This window comes from Chionomys nivalis, chromosome 24 (assembly GCF_950005125.1).
Source record: "Chionomys nivalis chromosome 24, mChiNiv1.1, whole genome shotgun sequence".
Taxonomy (NCBI): domain Eukaryota; kingdom Metazoa; phylum Chordata; class Mammalia; order Rodentia; family Cricetidae; genus Chionomys; species Chionomys nivalis.
In genome coordinates, this window is record NC_080109.1 from 50,835,960 (window position 1) to 50,858,058 (window position 22,099).

Here is a 22,099-nt window from a genome sequence, read left to right on the forward strand (position 1 = left end):
TGCTTCTGGGTCAGATATCCCTATTTGTACAGCTTTAGTTAGTCTTTGTAAAAAATCACTAAAGGGTTCTCTCTGACCCTGTTTAACTCTGACAAATGATTCCATTCTCTGTCCTGGGTCTTGCACCCTGTCCCAAGCCCTTAAGGCTGCTGTAGTACACATGGAGAGTGTGTTTTCATTCAAATTAGCTTGTTCCTGAGGGTCAGAAAAGAGCCCCTCTCCTAGAATTTGATCTAGGGAAATCTCAATTCCCTTTGCTCTTTCCTGCTGTTCTAAAAGTCTAGCCTCTTGCCTGAATAAGCATTTCCATTTCAATTGCTGTCCACTCTCAAGTACAGCAGAGCTCAGTTGTAATCAGTCAGAGGGAGTTGCTTTTCTTGTCATGGCCCAAGATTTTAGCATCTCTTTAACAAAAGAGGCATGCATCCCAAAAGTCATTACAGCCTGTTTAATTTCTTTGAGATCATTCATACAGACAGGTTCCCATGTATCTTCCTTGATGACCCTAGAGTTTCTGGAACCAACCACTTTCTCTGTTGTTACTACTAGAAAGGCAGGTAGAACTGTACGTAGAGCTTTGTGGGAATTGTCCCGGAGAGATTTATCCACAGATGTAGTTAAAATTTGCCTTTCTACCCCTTGCTCTTCTTCATCAGAATTTAGAAATTCCTCAATCTTTTCAATTCTATTCACCATTGCCTTCTGCAATGTCTGAATCTCCTGTCCAGAATTATGATCCAAAACCTTCATTGAGGATTCTAAAGTATGAAGTTTGTCCATTAGAGATAACATCTCATCTTTGGACATAATTTTTATAGCATAAACAGTGCCTTCTTGTATTGACAATCTTTCCACCAATCTGTCATAAGCTTTAGACAAAATCCGATTGTCACATTCAGCAGTTTTGATTCTCTCAGTTAATGTTTCAGTTCTTACAGAAAGGGACTGAAGCTTATGATCCAAATCAGCTGTTCCCTCTTCCATAGTAATGAATTTCTCCTTGACATCAGCCTGCACCTCTTCTAAATTTTGTTCAGTTTGTCGAGTTGTGTTAAACAAAGATCTGTTCTCTGCCTGGAGAACTTCAAACTGATTCTTGAGAAGATTGTTGTCATTCTCAATTGTTTTTAAGTGTTCAACCTCGTCTCGTAAAGACTTTATCATATTTCTATTATCAAACCATATAATACCAAGGAAAACTATGAATCCCAGAAAGATCCATATCTGTGGGCTGACAGACACTTCTTGTAAAATCTCCCACATGGTACAATCGAAAAGGCTGTTAAGGTTTTGAATGGTAATGTTTTCAGACATTTTTCTTATTTATAAAAGAAAATTATTTACCTGTAATGATATTTTCCTGCCAGTGGTGGCAAAAGAAATGCACCTGAGTCCACATGGTCTAAGCTAGAGCCGGTCTGGAACAATTAACTCAAAACAAAAATTATTTTACTGCCTGAGAAGTTAGATCGGTCATGGAAGGGGTCACTTTGTTTGCTGCTGTGGCGGCTTTTGCTTCAAAACCGCAGGTGCTTCCGTTAATTCAGGCAGTGGGGCTTAGCCAAGGCAGGCAGGGAGCGATTAACGTGCTCTGGCCTTAGTAAGTCTGAAAGAAGGGGCAGGCCCACAGGCTAGGCCTCAGGGGCTGAGTGGGGGTTGCCCCTCTGCGACTGTATTGTGGCCTGGAGTGGGGGAAGGGAAAGCAAGCCGGGAGCGCACTGTGAAAGCTAGCAGGCTATGCTCGCCCAATCTCACTTCCTGAGCTCCGGTAGCTAACTTGCTCGCAAAGGCTGGAAAAGATCGAGCTTGTTCCCCCACCCCCCGTGCCGGGGCAGGGGCAAAATAGCCCGATGTTGGATGCCAAAATATAACGAAGTAAATGAATGCAGACAGATTATAAAAATATATACAGCTTTAATGGGGAAATAGACTTACAGGACCACAGGTTCCCGTGGAGAACAGGAAAGCAGAAAAAAAAGGCTGCTGGGATCACGCCTGGCAGATTTATCAGTAAACATTAGCCTTAGGCGAACACGCCCCCTAATGGGTGGGGCTTATCCCTACAGACACTCACAGGAATTGTGATCTCAGGATATATTTGGATGCTGCCAGAAGGTATCTCATACTCTGTTTCATGTAACTACCATCTCCTTTTGTCCCATCTAGCATCTGTTTGGTAGAAAATAGAATATTTGAACATTGATGTAGGATTCCCCTCTGTGTTTACCATTACCATTGCAATAATCCTGTGATTACCATTGATTAATAAAGACGCTGCTTTGGGCCTATAACAGGGAAGAACAGAGCTAGGCGGAAAAATTAAACGGAATGCTGGGAGAAAGAAGACAGAGTCAGGAGCTGCCGTGGAGACACCAGAGGGGAACGATGCGAGCTGCCAGCTGGAACCTTGCTGGTAAGCCATGGTAAAATATAAAATAATAGAAATAGCTTAACCAAATATATAGGAGCTAGCTAGCAGTAAGCTTAAGTGATTGGCCAAGCAGGGATTTAAATAATACAGTTTCTATGTGATTATTTCATGACTGAGCAGCCAGGAACAAACAAGCAGTCATCCTACTACAAATTGGTGCACCAGCATGGGGAAAAAAATTCCACATAAAAGTTCAAGAAAGTTTTTTTTAAAGGCTTTTAGACACACAAAAACAGGAGCCAAGGGCAGTTTCTTGCTAGCAGCAAGTTTTCAGATAGGCTCTGTTTGCAAGGGAGGTGCAATAAAAACTGCACAGCTTCATTTTTAAAACAAGCTGCAGATTCCAGACTCACCAACACAAATGGCTCAAACTCTTTCAGGTGGTCTGGTTATGGAGCACTTAAATGGTGTCTGTGCGACAACTTGCTTAATGGTAGCATAGACCTGCTGTGCACCAAAAAATGGCTCTCAGAGACAGTAAACATACCCCTTGCCATGTTGGACTGAGTGGAACAAGTAGGCAGGGCCATGTTGGCCCTAACTAAGTCTGCTTACCATTTTAATAAAAAGGGTGTTTTTGGTCATAATATGATTACAGATACACAATAAAGACAGATTCCAACATAAAAGACCTCTAAATGAGACACAGTGTGTTTAAAAAATGTACATAGTCTTGGGAGAGAAAACAGAAAGAAAAAAGAGACAGTAAATGTAATATAAAAGAATATATAGAGCCAGGTGGTGGTGGCGCACGCCTTTAATCCCAGCACTTGGGAGGCAGAGGCAGGCAGATCTCTGTGAGTTCAAGGCCATCCTGGTCTACAAGAGCTAGTTCCAGGACAGGAACCAAAAAAGCTACGGAGAAACCCTGTCTCGAAAAATCCAAAAAAAAAAAAAAAATACATAGATTAAAGCAATAAAGATAATAAAATAAATATTATACTTGTAGAAAAGGTAGAAAATGTATATTATTGTGTTTTCTTTGAATTTTTTGACTGTGAAGGAGATATCTCATTGTATGAGCTGCTAAGTTAAATCAACCTATATATTTTAAAGGAATCATGACTTCAGAATCTAGGTCTAAGGATATGTTAATCTGGAAAGAGGTTTGCTTTTGTTTCCATAAAAGATAAGAACCTGCAGATTAATTCCAGACTAATCTGGTCTAATGGACCAAGATCCTCCAAAAAGTCACTGTGAATACCCCCCAAAATACTTTACCTAATAAAAAGTTTGAATAGAACTATGCCCAAATTTCCACATATTGTTTATAAATGTTTGTTTACATTTAAAGGGGGCTATGCTATAGAGATTTGCATTGGTATGGGTCTTGGTTTATTGATACAAATTTAAGATCAACTTTGTTATATGTGTATTCTGCTCTTGATTAAGATATTGTGTTTGTGAAGCTCATTTAAAAGTGTAATGTATAATTAAGAAATATAGGTTAATAGATAACTATCGATAATAGTCAAGCTCATAGTCATGTTAGTTAGGTTTTCTAGATATATAGATATATATTTCAGTTAGACAGGTATTATTCAAATCTTTCAGAGACCTTTAGAATATGGCATTTGAATTGTTTTAAGAACTTAGGATTTTTCATGACAATGAGACATATTTGCTCCAGGCAGCACCAACTACTTCAAGAGGATGTGGGTATTGAAGAGGCTCCATTTGGGCAAGAAATTGCTCTTGCCTGGACTGCTTGATGAAATGCTGTATAAACTGAACTTGTAGGACCCATAGAAAAATGACTGCTGAATTTGCCTAAAGGTGAGATGGTTCTTCGGGTTCCTGCTTTATGAAAGAATCTGCTAGACATTCTTCAGGACACAGAAGAAAGTAACTGACAAATTGCCAATATTAGTAGAGCTGTCTTTGAAATTTCCTGCTTCATGAAAAAAATCTGCCAGATACTATGGGCAAGTAAACTGAAGATGGGTGGCCACAACATTACCAAAGAACTTTGGGTGATTGAACAGGCAGTGAGATGACTCTGTCAATTCTAGACTTTTGGAAGTTGCCTACAATGCACTTCCTCTTTACTTAGGTATTATTATATCCTGCGGTCTTTGATGGAGTTGAAGAATAGATACATAGTTATAGTTATAATTTTCCTCAGTTATTATAAAAGATAATATAGATATAAATGTTGTAACTGTAATTCTTGCTTGATACCTGTCTTGTTATATATATTTTTACGATGTTAAAGTTAAAACCTTCCTTTTATTTTTTTTGGTTTTTCGAGACAGGGTTTCTCTGTGGCTTTGGAGCCTGTCCTGGAACTAGCTCTGTAGACCAGGCTGGTCTCGAACTCACAGAGATCCGCCTGCCTCTGCCTCCCGAGTGCTGGGATTAAAGGCGTGCGCCACCATCGCCCAGCTAAAACCTTCCTTTTTATTTAAACAAAAAAGGGAAGGTGATGTGGGATTCCCATCTGTATGCTGTGACTACCATTGATTTTTAAAGAAACTGCTTTGGGCCTATAACAGGAAAAAACAGAGATAGGCTGGGAAAGTAAACTGAACGCTGGGAGATAGAAGGCAGAGTCAGGAGATGCCATGGAGCTACTAGAGGGGAAAGACATGAGTTACTATCTGGAAACTTGAGGTAGGCCATGATCCTCGTGGTAAAATATAAAATAGTAGAAATGGGTTAACCAAAGATATAAGAGCTAGCTCCAGTATGCTTAAGTAATTGGCCTATCAGAGATTTAAATAATATTGTTTCTGTGTGCAGAGAGCTGCATTGTGCAGTGCCATGAGGGTGGTGCTGGTTTCTGCCCATCACCCCCTCTTGAGAATGTGCTCTAAGTCACGTACTATTCCCATATATGGTTAAGACTGAGAAGGTGGTCTCAGTCACATACCATCCCATATATGGCCTAGGCTGAGAATGTGGCTTGCTTCCGTGTACCTAGACCTATCCGCTTTTCCCACGTAGCTTGCTGGGGCTGGCTGACCAGGGGCTACTTTAGCTATGGGTTGGCTTTCCCCATTATTCGAAGAATTGTTAAGGTTCCTGAATAAACTGCTGAAAGAAGAGTCCGGTGTTGTGTCTTCTTTGCTGGTCCGAGGCGGACGCAACAAGTGGTGGCCGTACCGGGAGTAATCTCCTCTCACTGAGGACTCAGAACTTTCTGCAGGCAGGGCAGCGCGCTGGTAAGCTCCAAGGTAATTTGGGGTCCGCGACAAAAGCGGGGCAATTTGCGCTTCACATTAAGAGAGAGCGGGGGAAACTTCCCAAAGGATTTGGGAATCCGCGACAAGAGCGGGTAATTAGCTCTTCTCTGTAAATTAAGAGAGGGCAGGAATAAGTTCCCAGATAAATTGGGAATTCGTGAAAAGCGGGGCAATTTGCTCTTCTCTGTAAATAAAGAGAGAGTGGGGGAAGTAAGTTCACAGATAGTGATAAAGGCGGGCAGTTTCACTCTCCTCTGAAGACAAAGAGAGGGCGGGGAAAGTTCACAGAGTGGTGAGCCGAAAGTAAGAGTTTAAAGAAAAAACAGTACAGGCTTAACTATGGGCGCTTCTTTTTTTTTTTTTTTTTTTTTTTTTTTTTTTTTTTTTTTTTTTTTTTTTTTTTTTTTGGCTCTCAATGAGCTGCTTCTTTCTAAGAATTTAAAAATTAAAAGGAGTACCTTAGAGAGATTCCTAAACGAATGCGATACCATTGCACCTTGGTTCGCAGATTCAGGGAGCCTCTCAATAATGTCTTGGGAGAAACTAGGAAGAGATTTAAAATTTGCATATGAACAGGGAACCCTTAAAGGAGGTGTGAGACCTGTTTGGCAACTCATAGAAAGTTGTCTTGAGGATGAGCGCTGCAGTAAAACAATTAAGGAAGGGCAGGGGGTATTAGAAATTCTGCAGGAAGAACGATCAGAAAAGTCAGAGAAAGCAGGCAGTGAAAAAAATTGTCAAAAGCGAGGAACACTGTACCCAGACCTTGCTGACTTAGAGGGGCCAGAAGAGGGAGATCCAGAATCAGATGAGTCAGATGAAGAGCTACAGGCGTTCATGGAAAAATTGGCTAGGGCAAAATTAAGAAAGAGGGAAAGAAAAAAGGAAGAAAAGCCTCTGAAAGCCCTAACACCTCACCCCTCGACACCCGTGGCTCCCCCTCCTTATGTGGGAGGGGGTCAAGGTAGCTCCGGACGCTCATTCTCTCGGGGTGTCTGGAGGGCGGTGAGAACTGAGCTGCGATTTGCATACCCAGTGTTCCAAGATCCACAGGGAAATAGATATGAGGAACCTCTAGACTTTAAGATTATTAATTCCTTAGCTGAGTCTGTGAGAACTTATGGGACTAACGCCTCCTTCACGGTGGCACAAGTAGAAGCCTTGGGTCGATATTGCATGACTCCCAGTGACTGGAGTGGACTTGCTCGTGCTTGTCTGAGCCCAGGACAATATTTAGACTGGAGAGCTTTTTTAATAGAATTCGCAAATGAGGAGGCTGCTGCCAATCTAGCAGCAGGGAATGCTGCTTGGGACAGAGATATGTTGCTAGGTCAGGGTCGTTTTGCCAATCACCAGACCGGATATCCAATTCAAGTTTTCGAGCAAATCAATAGAATTGGCATTAAAGCCTGGTAGGCTTTGCCTAACAAAGGAGAAGTAAATGGCAATCTTACCAAGATCATACAAGGCCCTACTGAACCATTCTCCAATTTTGTTGCTCGCATGGTTGAGGCAGCAGGCAGACTTTTTGGGGACCCTGATCAGGCCATGCCATTGATAAAACAACTGGTATATGAGCAATGTACAAAGGAATGCAGGAATGCTATAACTCCTTACAAAAAACGAGGCCTTGAGGCATGGATGAAGGTTTGCAGAGAGTTAGGAGAACCGCTCACCAACGCTGGCTTAGCAGCTGCAGTGGTCCAACTAACACAAGGAAAAAGATCAGTTTCCAGCACCTGCTTTAAATGTGGCCAGGTAGGACATTTAAAGCGACAGTGCCCAGAGAGAGGAGGTGCCTCTCAGGGGCCTGCTGGCCATCGTCTAGCTCAACCGGATATTTGTCCCAGGTGTAAGAAGGGGAAACACTGGGCAAACGAATGCCGTTCAGTGAAAGATATAAATGGCCAGCCTTTACCTCAAACAAGTATAGGCTCCCGTCCAAAAACCGGGCAGCGGGGCCCACGCACCCAGGGCCCACAAATATATGGGGCAGTCGAGAGTCAGGACCAAGACAAGAGCCAGGGGGTGTGGCCTTCTCTCCCACATCCGAAGGACCACGGAGAGCCACTGCGGGTTCAGCCGGACTGAACCTCCGTGCCACCACCAGAATCGTATTAACCCCCCAGATGGGGGTCCAGTTGGTTAATTCAGACTTTAGGGGGCCTCTTGACCCAGGGTCAGTAGGACTGCTTATAGAGAGGTCCTCCACAACACTGAGGGGCCTAAGAGTTCATCCTGGAATTATAGACCTGGATTATACTGGGGTAGTCAAAATTATGGTAGAGTCCCCAAGAGGCATTTCTGCAATTTCTCCTGGTGATCGGATTGCTCAGCTCATTCTCCTTCCCAGCCTTCATGGGCAATTTGAAGCCTGCCCCACGGAAAGGGGAGACAAAGGCTTTGGCTCCTCAGGCACAGATTTGACTTTCCTATCCCTTGATTTGGATCGTCACCCGTATGCCACGTGGGTACCCGTTCCCGTGGATGCTCCTCACGCCATGACTTTATTCAGACAAAAAAAGAAATTTTGGAATTACCGCTGCCATCATAACTGCCGTTTCCTTGGCTGCGGCTGGAGCTGCCACGGCAGCGATTACCATGAGCCATACTGTGCAGACTGCGCAGACTTTGAATAATCTTTCAGCCAACGTTGCATTGGCCCTGGATGTTCAAAAGGGCATTAATGCACAATTAAAAGGAGGATTGATAGTGGTAAATCAGAGAATTGATTTGGTACAGGAGCAAATTGATGTTCTTTGGCAGTTGGCTCAACTGGGCTGCCAATGGAAATATGCTGGACTTTGTGTGACTAGCATACAATACGAGAATTTTACCCATGCTGCAAACTTGTCTAAACAATTATCTAGTTATCTTTTAGGTAATTGGACTGGAGAATTTGATACAATGATGGAGCAGCTCAGGGTGGCCATTTTCACTGTGAATTCTACCCAGGTGGATGCTGGAATGGCTGAAGGACTTTCTACCTGGATCTCCGCAGCAATGAACCATTTGAAGGAATGGGCAGGTTTAGGAGCATTAACTGGTCTCATGGTGATAGTCTCTCTAGCTTGTCTGTGGTGGATTTGTCGGATTAGAGGTTCTCAGAGTCGCGATGCAGCCATATTCATTCAAGCCTTTGCAGCCCTAGAGGCTGGCCAATCTCCCCATGTATGGTTAGCTACCATGAAACAATAATTTGACGCATTCAGGGTGTGAGGCAAGGCACTGCACTCAAGGATGGCTGTCCACCAACCTTGAGAAGAGCATGCCTGCTACATGTGGGTTGATGTCCAAGACCCCACCTCTGGAAAATGGCATCGAGCTGATCTGGTGCTCTCTGCTTGGAAGACACTCAGGGAGAATCAGTGCAAGGCTCCTGATTCACAGAGAGCAGGCCATTACTCTTACCTGTAGCGTTAAAACAAAAAAAGGGGAACTGTAGAGAGCTGCATTGTGCAGTGCCATGAGGGTGGTGCTGGTTTCTGCCCATCACCACCCCCTCTTGGGAATGTGCTCTAAGTCACGTACTATTCCCATATATGGTTAAGACTGAGAAGGTGGTCTCAGTCACATACCATCCCATATATGGCCTAGGCTGAGAATGTGGCTTGCTTCCGTGTACCTAGACCTATCCGCTTTTCCCACATAGCTTGCTGGGGCTGGCTGACCAGGGGCTACTTTAGCTATGGGTTGGCTTTCCCCATTATTCGAAGAATTGTTAAGGTTCCTGAATAAACTGCTGAAAGAAGAGTCCGGTGTTGTGTCTTCTTTGCTGGTCCGAGGCGGATGCAACATCTGTGTGTTTATTCCAGCGCTGAGCAGCCAGGAACAAACAAGCAGTCCTCCTACTACAGAACATAGTCTGGAGTCAGACATACTGTCACATTCTGTAGTCTAAATAGTGGGGATGCTAACCGAAGAGTGCCACTTTCCTATCAGTTCAAAAATATGACAAGACACTGTCTAAAAAAAAAAAGAACTATTAAAAACTAATGAGGAAAACAGATCACCCCTACAGTATTTACAGGAAAAATTATGTCTAAATAACAGATGACCTTTGGTCATTTCAAAAACTAATACAGCTACAGACTCAAAATTAGGTTGTAAAACTGTTAAGGATGTTTATGGACAGTATCAAAGAAATATACTTCAGATTTGTTCTGAAGAGACTTTTTGACAAGAAACTGTGATTTAGGGTTAATACAAACATGAGAGGTCTGTAGAGCAGATTCTATGAATGGCTTGAACATGATGAGATTCTTAGAAGGTAAAGTGGAAATTGGGGATTCAGAGAGAAACCATTGAGAATTGTGAAAATTAGAACATTGCCCAGAAATAGTAGAATTATATATTACCTGTTCTCATCACTTTGTCCTGTAGCATGCCCACAACTTTAATTACATCATTCTGAATAATGATAAATTAGGTCAGCATGTACACACGCCTAAAAAGTCAAATATTTCAACTTAACCATTCATGGTGAAAGCAACAGATCAATGCCAATGCTGGGTTGCCTTCACTGCCTCTCATCATGACTCTCACTATGTCACACTCTTTCTTTTCCTCAACTGTCCATAATGAAAATTCAAACAGATAGTTAGATTCAAAATGTAAAGCTTAGAATTTAACTCTGGTTCTAACAAGATGTAATCCTTCAATCAGCATGCCTTGGATTAATTAATGACATGTTTATCTGATTTTAGAGAATTCTAACATTGCTCAACCAGGTAATATAAATTCAAACCACCTAAAAACAATAATTTTAGAAAAGTTCATAGCACTGGAAAACCAAGGGAATTATTCTCTGACTTACTGTACTAAAATAAGAATAAGCAATGACCTTAGCTATGATTCCTAGGACACACTTATTTGATGATTAGACCATGTCACGAGTACCCAGTGCTTTCCTAAGATCATAGTGATCACTGTCATATTTTGTCTGATGTCTCTGACCTCCTGAAATCATTTTTATATCGTTTGTTTTTACCTATTGTACCAAATTCATGACATCTATTATGCAAAAATTTTTACAAATAAAAATAGTTATAGCCTTTTGTTTAGCTTGTGTGTATGTGTTCACATGTGTGCAGGTTTATTGTGTACAGGTACACATCTGTTCATAGTATAAGGATGCATATGCATGTAATGACCAGGGGACAACTCAAGCTGTCCACACAGAATGTCATCTCTCACTGTGATGAAGCTCACCATGTAGGCTAACTATGATAACCAGTAAGTCCTAGGGATGAGCCTGTGCCTCCACTCCCAAGCACTAGAATTGGCCTCTGTGTCCTGCTATTTTTATGTAAGTCCTGGGAGAACTCAGGTGTAGAATAAGCAGCGAGCTATGTCCCGCCACCCAGCTAGCTTTACACCCAAAATAATTACATGGAAACTATATTCTTTTAAATACTGCCTGGCCCGTTATCTGTAGCCTCTTATTGGCTAATTCTCACATCTTGCTTTAACCCATATTTAGTAATCTGTGTAGCACCACGAGGTAGTGGCTTAATGGAAAGGATCTTAACCTGCGTCCATCTTGGAGAAGAGAGCTATAGCGTCTGTGACTCACTTTCTTTCTTCCCAGCATTCTGTTCTGTCTACTCCACCTATCTAATTTTCTGTCCTATCAAAGGACCAAGGCAGTTTCTTTATTAACCAATGAAAGTAACACATAGACAGATGACCCTCCTTCATCACTCAGGTAGGTACTTTACTGATAGGGCCATATTCCCAGCCCTGTGCAGATTCTGATGTCAAAAACAACTAGAGAGAAAAGAAAAGAATTGGAACTCAGAGATACTGATTAAATGAATGAAAGTTCCTGAAGTGTACATCTCATTATGTGAGCTCATTGAATTCCTCATTATAATATAAATTAGAAAGGGAAGGACAAGTAGATTTTCATAAATTACGTTCTCAGATTACACATGTTCTTAATGCTTGACAGTAATATGTTTTTTTGTATTATAAGGCAGGAAGCATTTGATTGCCAAATTTCAAAGAAGAAATATTGTTTACTTTCAAATGGACTGATAAAGAAATACCCCAAACCACATGGTTTGATTCCTAAAGACAGTGATGAGGGAGGATATTAGAACTGTTGGCTAAGAAAAACCAATGTATAATCCTTAATGTATCTGTGTAATATACTTTCATCTGTGCAAAATCTGGAATTAACTATTCTCATCTAATCAGGAAGCAGTAAAAATTTAAATCTCTCACAAATGCATTTTTTCAAGACACACATTTATTATTGCCTGTAATCTTTTTTAAAAACAGCAAAAATATCTTTTGCTTCTGAGAAATATTATGAAATGACTAATTCTTCCTAATCATATATTTAGACCATTTAGACAATGTGAAAGAGAAAGAGGTATGCCCAGAAACTTTATACAACTCATGTATCCCATTCTTGAGATCTGTAAAGCAAGTTATACTCCTAATGTCTGAATCTTTTGATTTTCAGTCAAAATAAACCAATTTCATACATATAAAATAGAAATTTCATTTTAAAAGTTGAATAATTTTTAAAAGAATGATTTTTTTTCTGATGACAAAAGAATAGAACTCATCCTTTGTTTGTTTTTCCTTTTTGAGTCAGTTTCTCTGTATAGTCCTGTCTTGGAACTCACTTTGTACACCAGGCTGACCTCAAACTCACTAATACCTGTTATCTCTCCCTCCTGATGGCTGGAATTAAAGGCATGCACCACTGCTGCCTACCTACAACTCATTCTTACCTCTATGTCCACATAAGATTTCAGCTTTATGCCATCAGGTATAAGGAATGCTTGAACATGAGCCATGTCAGCATTGAGTGTGTAATACAGAAGAATATATTGGTTAGTTCTTTTTAACTAGATTTTTGGATGTGTACGAGCTTTTAATAAAACATTTTATTTAACTTACCTAAAGGAAAAACAACATAAATTGAAAACTAACTATTCAGCTTTGCTGAGACAAATATGTTCTAGGCCATAGGCTAAGCCCACAATTTCCGTCACATGTAATCCTCATTTGCTTATTACTAGAAAGGTAATCAAATTGGCAACTACCCTTTTCTAATCTTTCCAAATTCTTGAAAGGAAAATGCTGGCATTCTTTCTAAAATGTAAAGACAGAGAATTAATTAATATAATTTCACAAAGCTTTATCAATCTGCTTCATAATTATACTGTGAAAATTATTTCCAAAAAAACACTCTGTTAATTCTTCATTCCACTCTGCTTTGTTCTGTTACCTTTGACACACACATGCACGGGCACATGCACACCTACACACACAGCGTAAGGATGAGAAAACTTACTAATATATTTTCCAAAACCTATTTTGAATTTTGTGTCAAAAATAGCTAAATGTTGCTCTCTATTAAACTTCCTTTGTTAACGTAAGATACCATGTTCATGTTTCTGGTGTGGTGATGCAGGTTTATAGATGGGCAGTTCTACAGATTTGATGATTCTGTATTTAGTCCTCTAAAAGGAAGTCACTTGGAAAATTGCCTCCTTCAGTTTAAAAACAAATTTGTAGACATGCATGCATTTTGTCCTTTTTTGGGTAAATGTATTTAACAATCTGCTGTTTAAAAAGGAAGCCCTTATAAAGAAGGAAGAGGCTCACAAAGTTTTGCCCCTTCCTGAGGCCAATAGGCAGTTTATTGTTGCTAAGAAAGGGAGAAAAAGAAGAAATGCACTCTTCAGCACAGGGGCCATTAATAATGCACCTACTAAGTAAGATGATCTTTCACTCATGTTTCTATAACAACTCTAATGAAAGTGATAGGAATCCCCCCACACACAATGACAGAAAAGTAGGAAATTGGTTGTGAAGAGGAAGAGGATCATTGGGAGTGGAAGAAGAAAAGAGAAGAAAGCCTCAGATGAATATGAATACAATATTTTACATACACGTGTGAAAGTGTCATAATTAAATCACTATTATGCACAATTATCATATGACAATAAAATATTTAGAAAAAACTTCTATTTGTCTTGACACTTGTTTTTTTAAATTATTTTTATTCTTTTTTAATTAAAATTTCCACCTGTCCCCGTTTCCCATTTCCCTCCCCCTCCTCCCAAATATTGCCCCTCCCCTCACTCCCCTTTCCCTATCCCCACTCCTCTTCTCCTCCCCCCACTCCATTCCCCCTCCCTCTCGATACTGAAGAGCAGTACAAATTCCCTGCCCTGCGGGAAGACCAAGGTCCTCCCACTTCTATCTAGGTCCAGGAAGGTGATCGTCCAAACAGGCTAAGCTCCCACAAAGCCAGTTCAAGTATTAGGATCGAAACCTAGTGCCATTGTCCTTGGCTTCTCATCAGCCTTCATTGTCCGCCATGTTCAGAGAGTCCAGTTTCAACCCATGCTTATTCAGTCCCAGTCCCGCTGGCCTTGGTGGGCTCCCAATAAATCAGTTCCAATGTCACAGTGGGTGGGTGCACCCCTCGTGGTCCTGACTTCCTTGCTCATGTTCTCCCTCCTTCTGCTCCTCATTTGGACCTTAAGAGCTCAGACCGTTGCTCCAAATTGAGTCTCTGTCTCTATCTCGATCCATCGCCAGATGAAGGTTCTAAGGTGATATGTAAGATATTCATCGGTATAGGATAGGATCATTTCAGGTTCCCTCTCCTCAGTTGCCCAAGGTACCAGCTGGGGACATCTCCCTGGACACCTGCCATCTTAGAGTTGGCAAGAGACTTGACACTTGTTTTTTTTTTAAGACCAAATGGCAGTGTTAGGGATTTGAATGTATTTGAGAATTTGAGTATTTAAAGGAGTTAGTGGGACTGATATGACTGAGGCAACAAACATCTGCCAAGGCATTTGAGGATGTCATGAATGTGCCACAGCAGGAAGCAGCTGTTAGGGGTCTTCAAAGAACATGACGATCAGTTATCTAGCTTTTGGGAAGAGTCTTGCCATAGCAGCTGTTACATAAGGCAGGGCACCCCATAAAGGAACAACAGCTTTTAAAATGTGACATTATTATGCGTGGATCTCTATGGAACAAAATGCTTAAAGTTTCAGCTTGGTTTTCGCCCCAGTATCTGCTCTCCACCAACACCCAAAGTTGCAGTCAGTGTACTGTTTGCACATATTCAAGCTTTGTTTGCAGTGCAATGAGTAAGAAATGCCCTTGAAACTTCTCTGCATGTCATTCTCCTTGTCATTACTGAATCCAACCTGACTTCAGTAAGGAAAATAACATTTATTTTACCTTAAAATATGTTTAGGGGCATTTTATTCCCTCCCTCTCTTCCCCTTCTCCTACCCAGTCAGCTCCTCAGCTGACAAATAATGTTGACAAGTATCTACCTTGCTCTGACAAGTGCAAGCTGACAAAATACAGTGAACTCAACAACAATCAGACTTCCGTGGATATGTCCAGGGTCAGGCCTGCTTACAGCATCTTGGAGCATCAAGTTTCTTCTCAGCACCTGGACAGTCTCCATAACCCCACATGTGAAAATCTGCAGAATAACTTAGTTTGTGCCTGGATTTGTCATCTACTTCTAAATGAGGGCTATCACTAAAATGAGTGCCTTGCTGCATTGGAAACTTTTAAATCCAGAGTATGAGTTCTGGATCTAAAACAATAGTGGTTCATACATAGAAATTTAAGTACCCCATAGAAAGAGGAACAAGAGATGGCTTAGCAGTAAGGTCAAAAGTGGTCAAGCCATGAGTTCAAATCCAAGGTTAGAAGGAGAGAACTGATTCCTACATGGCACCTCTCTCCCCCTCTCTCTCTCTTTATTGCTTTCTCACACACACACACAAACACCAACACACACACACACACACACACGTAAATAAATGTAATTAAAATTAAAAAAAGAAAAGAGGTAGGTATCTGTCTCTGACTGGAGAGCCCTACTCTCTAGATCCAGGCCTTGGAGGCACATGCATCATCCACCCCCACACATCAAAGCCTCAGGAACCTGGCGGCAGCCCCTACACCCCCTACCATCCACATCAGCATTTGTGACCACCAGAGCCTTGGCCTTGATTGCACCTGGAAAGTGAAGTGTCTGGGGGTCCTACTCTCTAGGTCATAGTTCCCTGAGGCACATCCCATGCTCTACCCCCACACAGCAGAGCCCCAGAGACCTGTGATCATTGTCCCCACACCCAGAAAGACTCCGCCAGGGAATCTAAGGTCATCATCAGAGCCTTGACCCTGGCTATACCTAAAGAGGTTAGTGTCTGGTTCCTGATTAGAGGGTCCAAACCTCTAGGCCCTAAAACCTGAAGGCATATCCCACCTCAACCCAACAAAGCCCCAGAGACCTGGGAGCAGCCTCTCTCACCAACAAACACCTCCTATAGCATCTGTGAACACCTGAACCTTGGCCCCACCCACACCTAAAGAGGTGTCTGGGTCCCTGGGCTGGAGAGTCCTAGTCTCTAGGCCCTAGTCCCTAAAGGAACAACCTCCCCAGACCCCCCCCCCGCCACACACACACACACACACACACAAAAAAAAAAAAAAAAAAAACCCAGGGCATCTGAGACCATTGGAGCCTTGGATCCACCTAGACTTGGAGAGGTGAGTGTCTGAGACCCAGGCCAGAGGACCCTACTCTTTAGGCCCTAGCCCTCGGGGGCACATCCTAAGCCCTACCACCACCCGGCAAAGCTACAGAGATCTGGGATTAGCCTCCTCAAACCTCTAACAATCCCCATGGCATCTGCACCATCCAGAGCCTTCGATCTGCCTACACCTGGTAGATCTTCAGAGACATATCAGTGTCCACCAGAGGCACGGACTCATCTGAACCTGGAGGAAGAGTCCATCTAAGACACAGGCCCCACCTACAGGAACTGGACTTAGAGGGATTCCCTGAAGCACAGGCCTCAACTGCACTCACTCAAGGAAGAAATGGGCAGACAGCAGTGTAAGAACACATTCAACAGCATAAAGAGTAATATGAAACTACCAGAAGCTAGTCTTTATATATCAGCAAGACATGAATATCCCAATGCAGATAAACCATAAAAAGAAATGACCTTAAAAATAACTTAATGAAAATGTTAGCAGTTGTTAAAGGGGGGAGTGCAAAATTTACTTAAAGAGGTAGAGGGAAAAAACAAACAAAAAATGGAATAAATCAACAAATTCCTTAAAGAAAGAAATGAAAGCCAAGAAAAAAAATCAAAAAGGTGAAAGAAATGGTTCAAGACTTAAAAATTGTAATAGAAACAAAATAGACAACACAAATCAAGGAAATTCTAGAAATGGAAAATCTGGGTAAACAATCAGGAACTACAAATGCAAGCATAACCAACAGAATGCAAAAAATGGAAGAGAGAATCTCAAATGCTGAAGAAATGATAGAGGAAGTAGATTATTTGAAAGAAAATGTTAAATCGAATAAACGTTTAACATAAAATATCCAGGAAATCTAGGACCCCATAAAAAACCAAACCTAAGAGTACTAGTGATAGAAGGGGAAGTCTCACTCAAACATGCAAAAAATATATTCAACAAAATCATTGAAAAATAACTTTCCCAACTTAAAGAAGGACATGCCTGTGAAAGTACAAGAAGCTTACAGAACACCAAATAGACTGAACCAACAACAAAAAAAAATCCCCTTGTCACATAATAATCAAAACACTAAACATTCAGAATAAAGAAAGAACATTAAGAGTTGCAGAGGAAAAGAGCCAAGTAGCATATAAAGTCAGACCTCTCAGAATTATACTTGACTTCTCAATGGAAACTCAATGGAAAGTCAGAAGGTTCTGCATAGACATTCTGCAGACACTGAGAAACCATGGATTCTAGGACAGACTAAGATAGCTAGCAAAGCTTTCAATCACTATAAGTGGAAAAAAAAGATTTTCCATGATAAAAACCATACTTAAACAATAACTGTCCACAAATCCAGTCTTACAGAAAAAACTTGAAGAAAAACTCCAACCCAAGGAAACAAACTACACCCATAGAAGCACGCAGTAGATAATCCCACACCAGCAAAACCCAACACAAACACACAATACCACCACCACCACCAAACCCAAAAATAACAGGTACAACAATCACTGATTGATGTAGAAGGGTCTTTATCTATCTGTTGTTTCATTGGTTGATTAATAAAGAAACCTGCTTGGCCTGATAGGTCAGAACATATGTAGGCAGGGAAAACAGAACAGAATGCTGGGAGGAAGTGAGGCAGATGCCATGCCGCTCCTCTCCAGGGCAGACACGATGAAGCAAGCCTCCAGGTCAGACATGCTGAATCTTTCCCAGTAAGACTGGTGCTATACAGATTACTAAATATGGATTAGGCAAGATATGAGAGTTAGCCAAGAAGAGACCAGAGCTAATGTCCCAGGCAGTGTTTAAAAGAATACAATTTGTGTGTTGTTATTTCGGGGCATAAGCTAGCCAGGTGGCCGGGAGCCATGTGGCAGGAACGCAGCCCACAGCTCCCTTCTACAACTGATTATTAATATCTCTTAATATCAATAAACTCAATTCACCTATAAAAAGACACAGGCTAGAATAATGGGTTCAAAAACAGGATTCATGTTTCTACTGACTAAAAGAAATATATGTCAACTTCAAAGACAGACATTACATCAAAGTAAAGAGTTGGGAAAGATTTTCCAATCAAATCTACCTAAGAAACAAGCTGTTGTAGCTATTCTAATATTTAATAAAATAGACTTCAAACTAAAATTAATCAAAAGAGATGAAGAAGAACATTTCCTATTAGTCAGAAAAAAATCCATCAAGATGAAATTTCATTTCTCAACATCTATGTCCCAAATACAAGGGTATCCACATTTGTAAAAGAAACATTACTGAACTTAAAGTATACATCACACCCCACACACTAATGGTGGGAGAATTCAACACCATATTGTCACCACTAAACAGAACTGACCGACAAAAATTTAATAGAGAAGTAAAGGAACAAACAGAAGTTATGACTGAAACAGGTTTATCAAACATCTATAAAACATTTCACTGAAACACAAAAGAATATTCCTTCATCACAGCACCTCATGGTCCTTCTCAAAACATGGCCATGAACTTGGTAACAAAGCAAACCTCAACATATACAAGAAAATGGAGTAACTCCTTGTATCTTATCGGATCAGCATGACTTAAAGTTAGAATTAAACAACAACAATAACTGCCTAAATCCTATAAAATCATAGAAATTGAACAATGCTCAACTAAATCACCACTGGGTCAACGAAGAAACAAAGAAGAAAATAAAAGACTTCCTAGGTTACAATGAAAATGAATACACAGCATACCCATACTTATGTGACACTTTGAAAGCAATAATAAGAGGGAAGTTCATAGCACTAGGTGTCTACATACAGAACTTGGAGAAATCTTGGACTAGTGACTTAGCAGCATAACTGAAAGCTCTAGAAACAAAAGAAGCAATCACACCCAGGAGGAGTAGATGCCAGGGAATAATCAACTTGAGGGCTCAAAACAATAAAATAGAAAGAAAGAAAGCAATTCAAAGAAAGAATCAATAAGGTAAATAGTTGGTTCTTTGAGAAAATCAACAAGATAGACAAACCTTTATCCAAACTAATCATAAGGAATGGAGAGAATAATCAAATTAACAAAATCAGAAATGAAGAGGGGGACATAACAACTGACAATGAGCTGTAACTCAAAGTTTCTATCATGCCTGGTCCAGTAGTTGTTCAGTCCCAATGAAACAGAGAGACTTATTCAGCCTATTACCTCAGGCTTAATATTAATTAGCTCTTACAACTTAAATTGATTCATAATTCTTATCTATGTTTAGCTATATAGCTTGGGACCCTTTCTCAGTACAACATTTTCATTTTGCTTTCTCTGCTTCTGGGTGGTGACTGTAGACTAAACCTTTCCTCTTCTCAGAATTCTACTAGTCTGGTCACCCTGCCTATACTTTCCTGCCTGTCTAGTGGCCAATTAACACTTTACTAAATCAAGATGACTGGCAAATCTTTACAAAGTACAAGAGCATTAATCCGCAGCACTAAGGAAATCCAGAGAATCATCAGGTCATACTTCAAAAACTAGTATTAGACAAAACTGGAAGATTTAAAGGAAATGGGCAATTTTCTGGATAACTATCCTATACCAAAAGTAAATGGAGAACAGACAAAATTTTAAATAGACGTGTAGCCCCTAAGGAAATAGAAGCAGTCATACTACAAAGACTATTTTCATAGCAGCATTATTTGTAGTAGCCAGAACCTGGAAACAACCAAGAATGGAGTACTACTCAGTAGTTTAAAAAAAAAGTGACATCTTGAAATTTAAAGGCAAAGGCAAATGGATGAAACTAGAAAAAAACATCCTGAGTGAGGTAACCCAGACACAGAAAGACAAACATCATATATGCTCACTGATAAGTTGATATTAGTCATAAAGCAAAGGATAATCAGCCTACAGCCCACAACTCGAGAAAACACAGGAACCAAGGAGAACTCTAAGAGAGACATACATGGATTCCCCCAGTAAGGGGAGGTAGAAGAGATCTCCTTAGTAAATTTGTATCATGGGTGAAGGGATGAGGGTAGTAAGGGAGTGGGGAGGGGAGAAGACGTACAGGGAAAAGAACATGCGGGATCAGGAAGTTCCCTCATGACAGAGAACAAGCATACACAGGAAAGGAAATACCTTGAAAGAGGGAACCATTATGGGGTCAGTGAGAAACCAGGCACCAGAAAATATTCCGTGAACCCACAAGGATATCCCCAGCTAAGAATCTCTAACTATTGGAGAGGGTACCTTAACTGCCCTTCCCATGTAATCGCATTGATGACAACCTTAATGGTAATCATAGATCCTTAATCCAGCAATTTATGAATGAAGATGCAGAGATCCACAGATAAGCACTGAACCAAACTCCTGAAGTCCAGACATAGAGAGGGGGAAGTGATATTATGAGCAAAAGGGCCAAGATCATGATGGGGAAACCCACAGAAACCGCTGATCTGAACAAGTGGGAGCTCGCTAGCTCTGAACTGACAGCTGGGGAACCTGTGTAAGACCAAAAGAGGCCCTCTGAATGTGGGTGACAGTTGTGCAGCTTGGGTGGTTTGTGGGGCCACTAGCAGAGGAACCAATATTTATGCCTAGTGCATAAACTGAATCTTTGGAGTCCATTCCCTATGGAGGAATAACTTGCTCAGGTTTGATACAGGTAGGGGGTGTCTTGGTCATGCTACAAGTGATGTTCCTACTTTGCTGACTTCCCATGGGAGGCCTCACCCTCTCTGTGGAGTGGATATGGGGTGGGTGTTGGGAAGGTGGGAGAAGTGGGAGGACAAAAAGGGGAGGGAACTGGGAATGGTATATAAAAGAAGATTGCTTTAAAAATTAAAAAACAAACAAACAAAACATTGCCATTATTGTGAGGTTAAGAATCTGGAAAAATTACAAGAAGCCTTGTAAAAAGGGAGTAAAATGTATTTAAAAATAATAAAACAAAGTCATATTTCTGAAAAGAAAGATGAACTAAGAAACAACTAATATTCTCTGGTTGTGATTCTTGAATAAAAAGAAAGAAGAGTAAAACAAGACAGAAAACTAATTAGGAAAATATGCAGAGAAAGAAAATTAACAAAAACTGATATAATTTGGAAAAGTGTTTTTTTCTTTAGAAAAATCTGACTTTAAATATTGGTGAACCTCATTCTTTAAAAGTAAAAGCTGAAGGGGACTCCTGTATAGCAGGGGCTTCTTTTCATATCCCAAATTGGGCAAAAACCACACCCAAACACCTGTTTTCATAAAAAGTCTTTATTAAGCCAGGGGGGTAGTTAAAGTGGCTGGCTCTGGCCGAAAAACAGCAACAAATGATCTCACAGGTATAATTTTAAAGAGGTTTGGTAGTAAAGAAGAAAAGGGACAAGGAAGAAGCAGAAGGGAGACAGACAGTTCCGGCCGGCGGAGGCACCGGCAGGCAGGCCTAGGCGGCGGAAGCACCGGCGCGCAGGCAGGCCCGGGCAGCGGAGGCACCAGCACGCAGGCAAGTCCGGGCGGCAGAGGCACCGGCGTGCAGGCAGGCCCGGGTGGCGGAGACACCGACAGTCAGGCCCGGCAGGCAGGCCTAGGCGGCGGAAGCATCGGCGCACAGACAGTTCCGGGTGGCGGAGGCACCAGCACGCAGGCAAGTCCGGGCGGCAGAGGCACCGGCGTGCAGGCAGGCCCGGGTGGCGGAGACACCGACAGTCAGGCCCGGCAGGCAGGCCTAGGCGGCGGAAGCACCGGTGCGCAGGCAGGCCCAGGTGGTGGAGGCACCGGCAGGCAGGCCTAGGCGGCGGAAGCACCGGCGCACAGACAGTTCCGGCCAGCGGAGGCACCAGCACGCAGGCAAGTCCGGGCGGCAGAGGCACCGGCGTGCAGGCAGGCCCGGGTGGCGGAGGCACCGACAGGCAGGCCCGGGCGGCGGAGGCACTGGATACAGGATAGTGCGGGCAAGAAACAGTGAAGCCCGCAC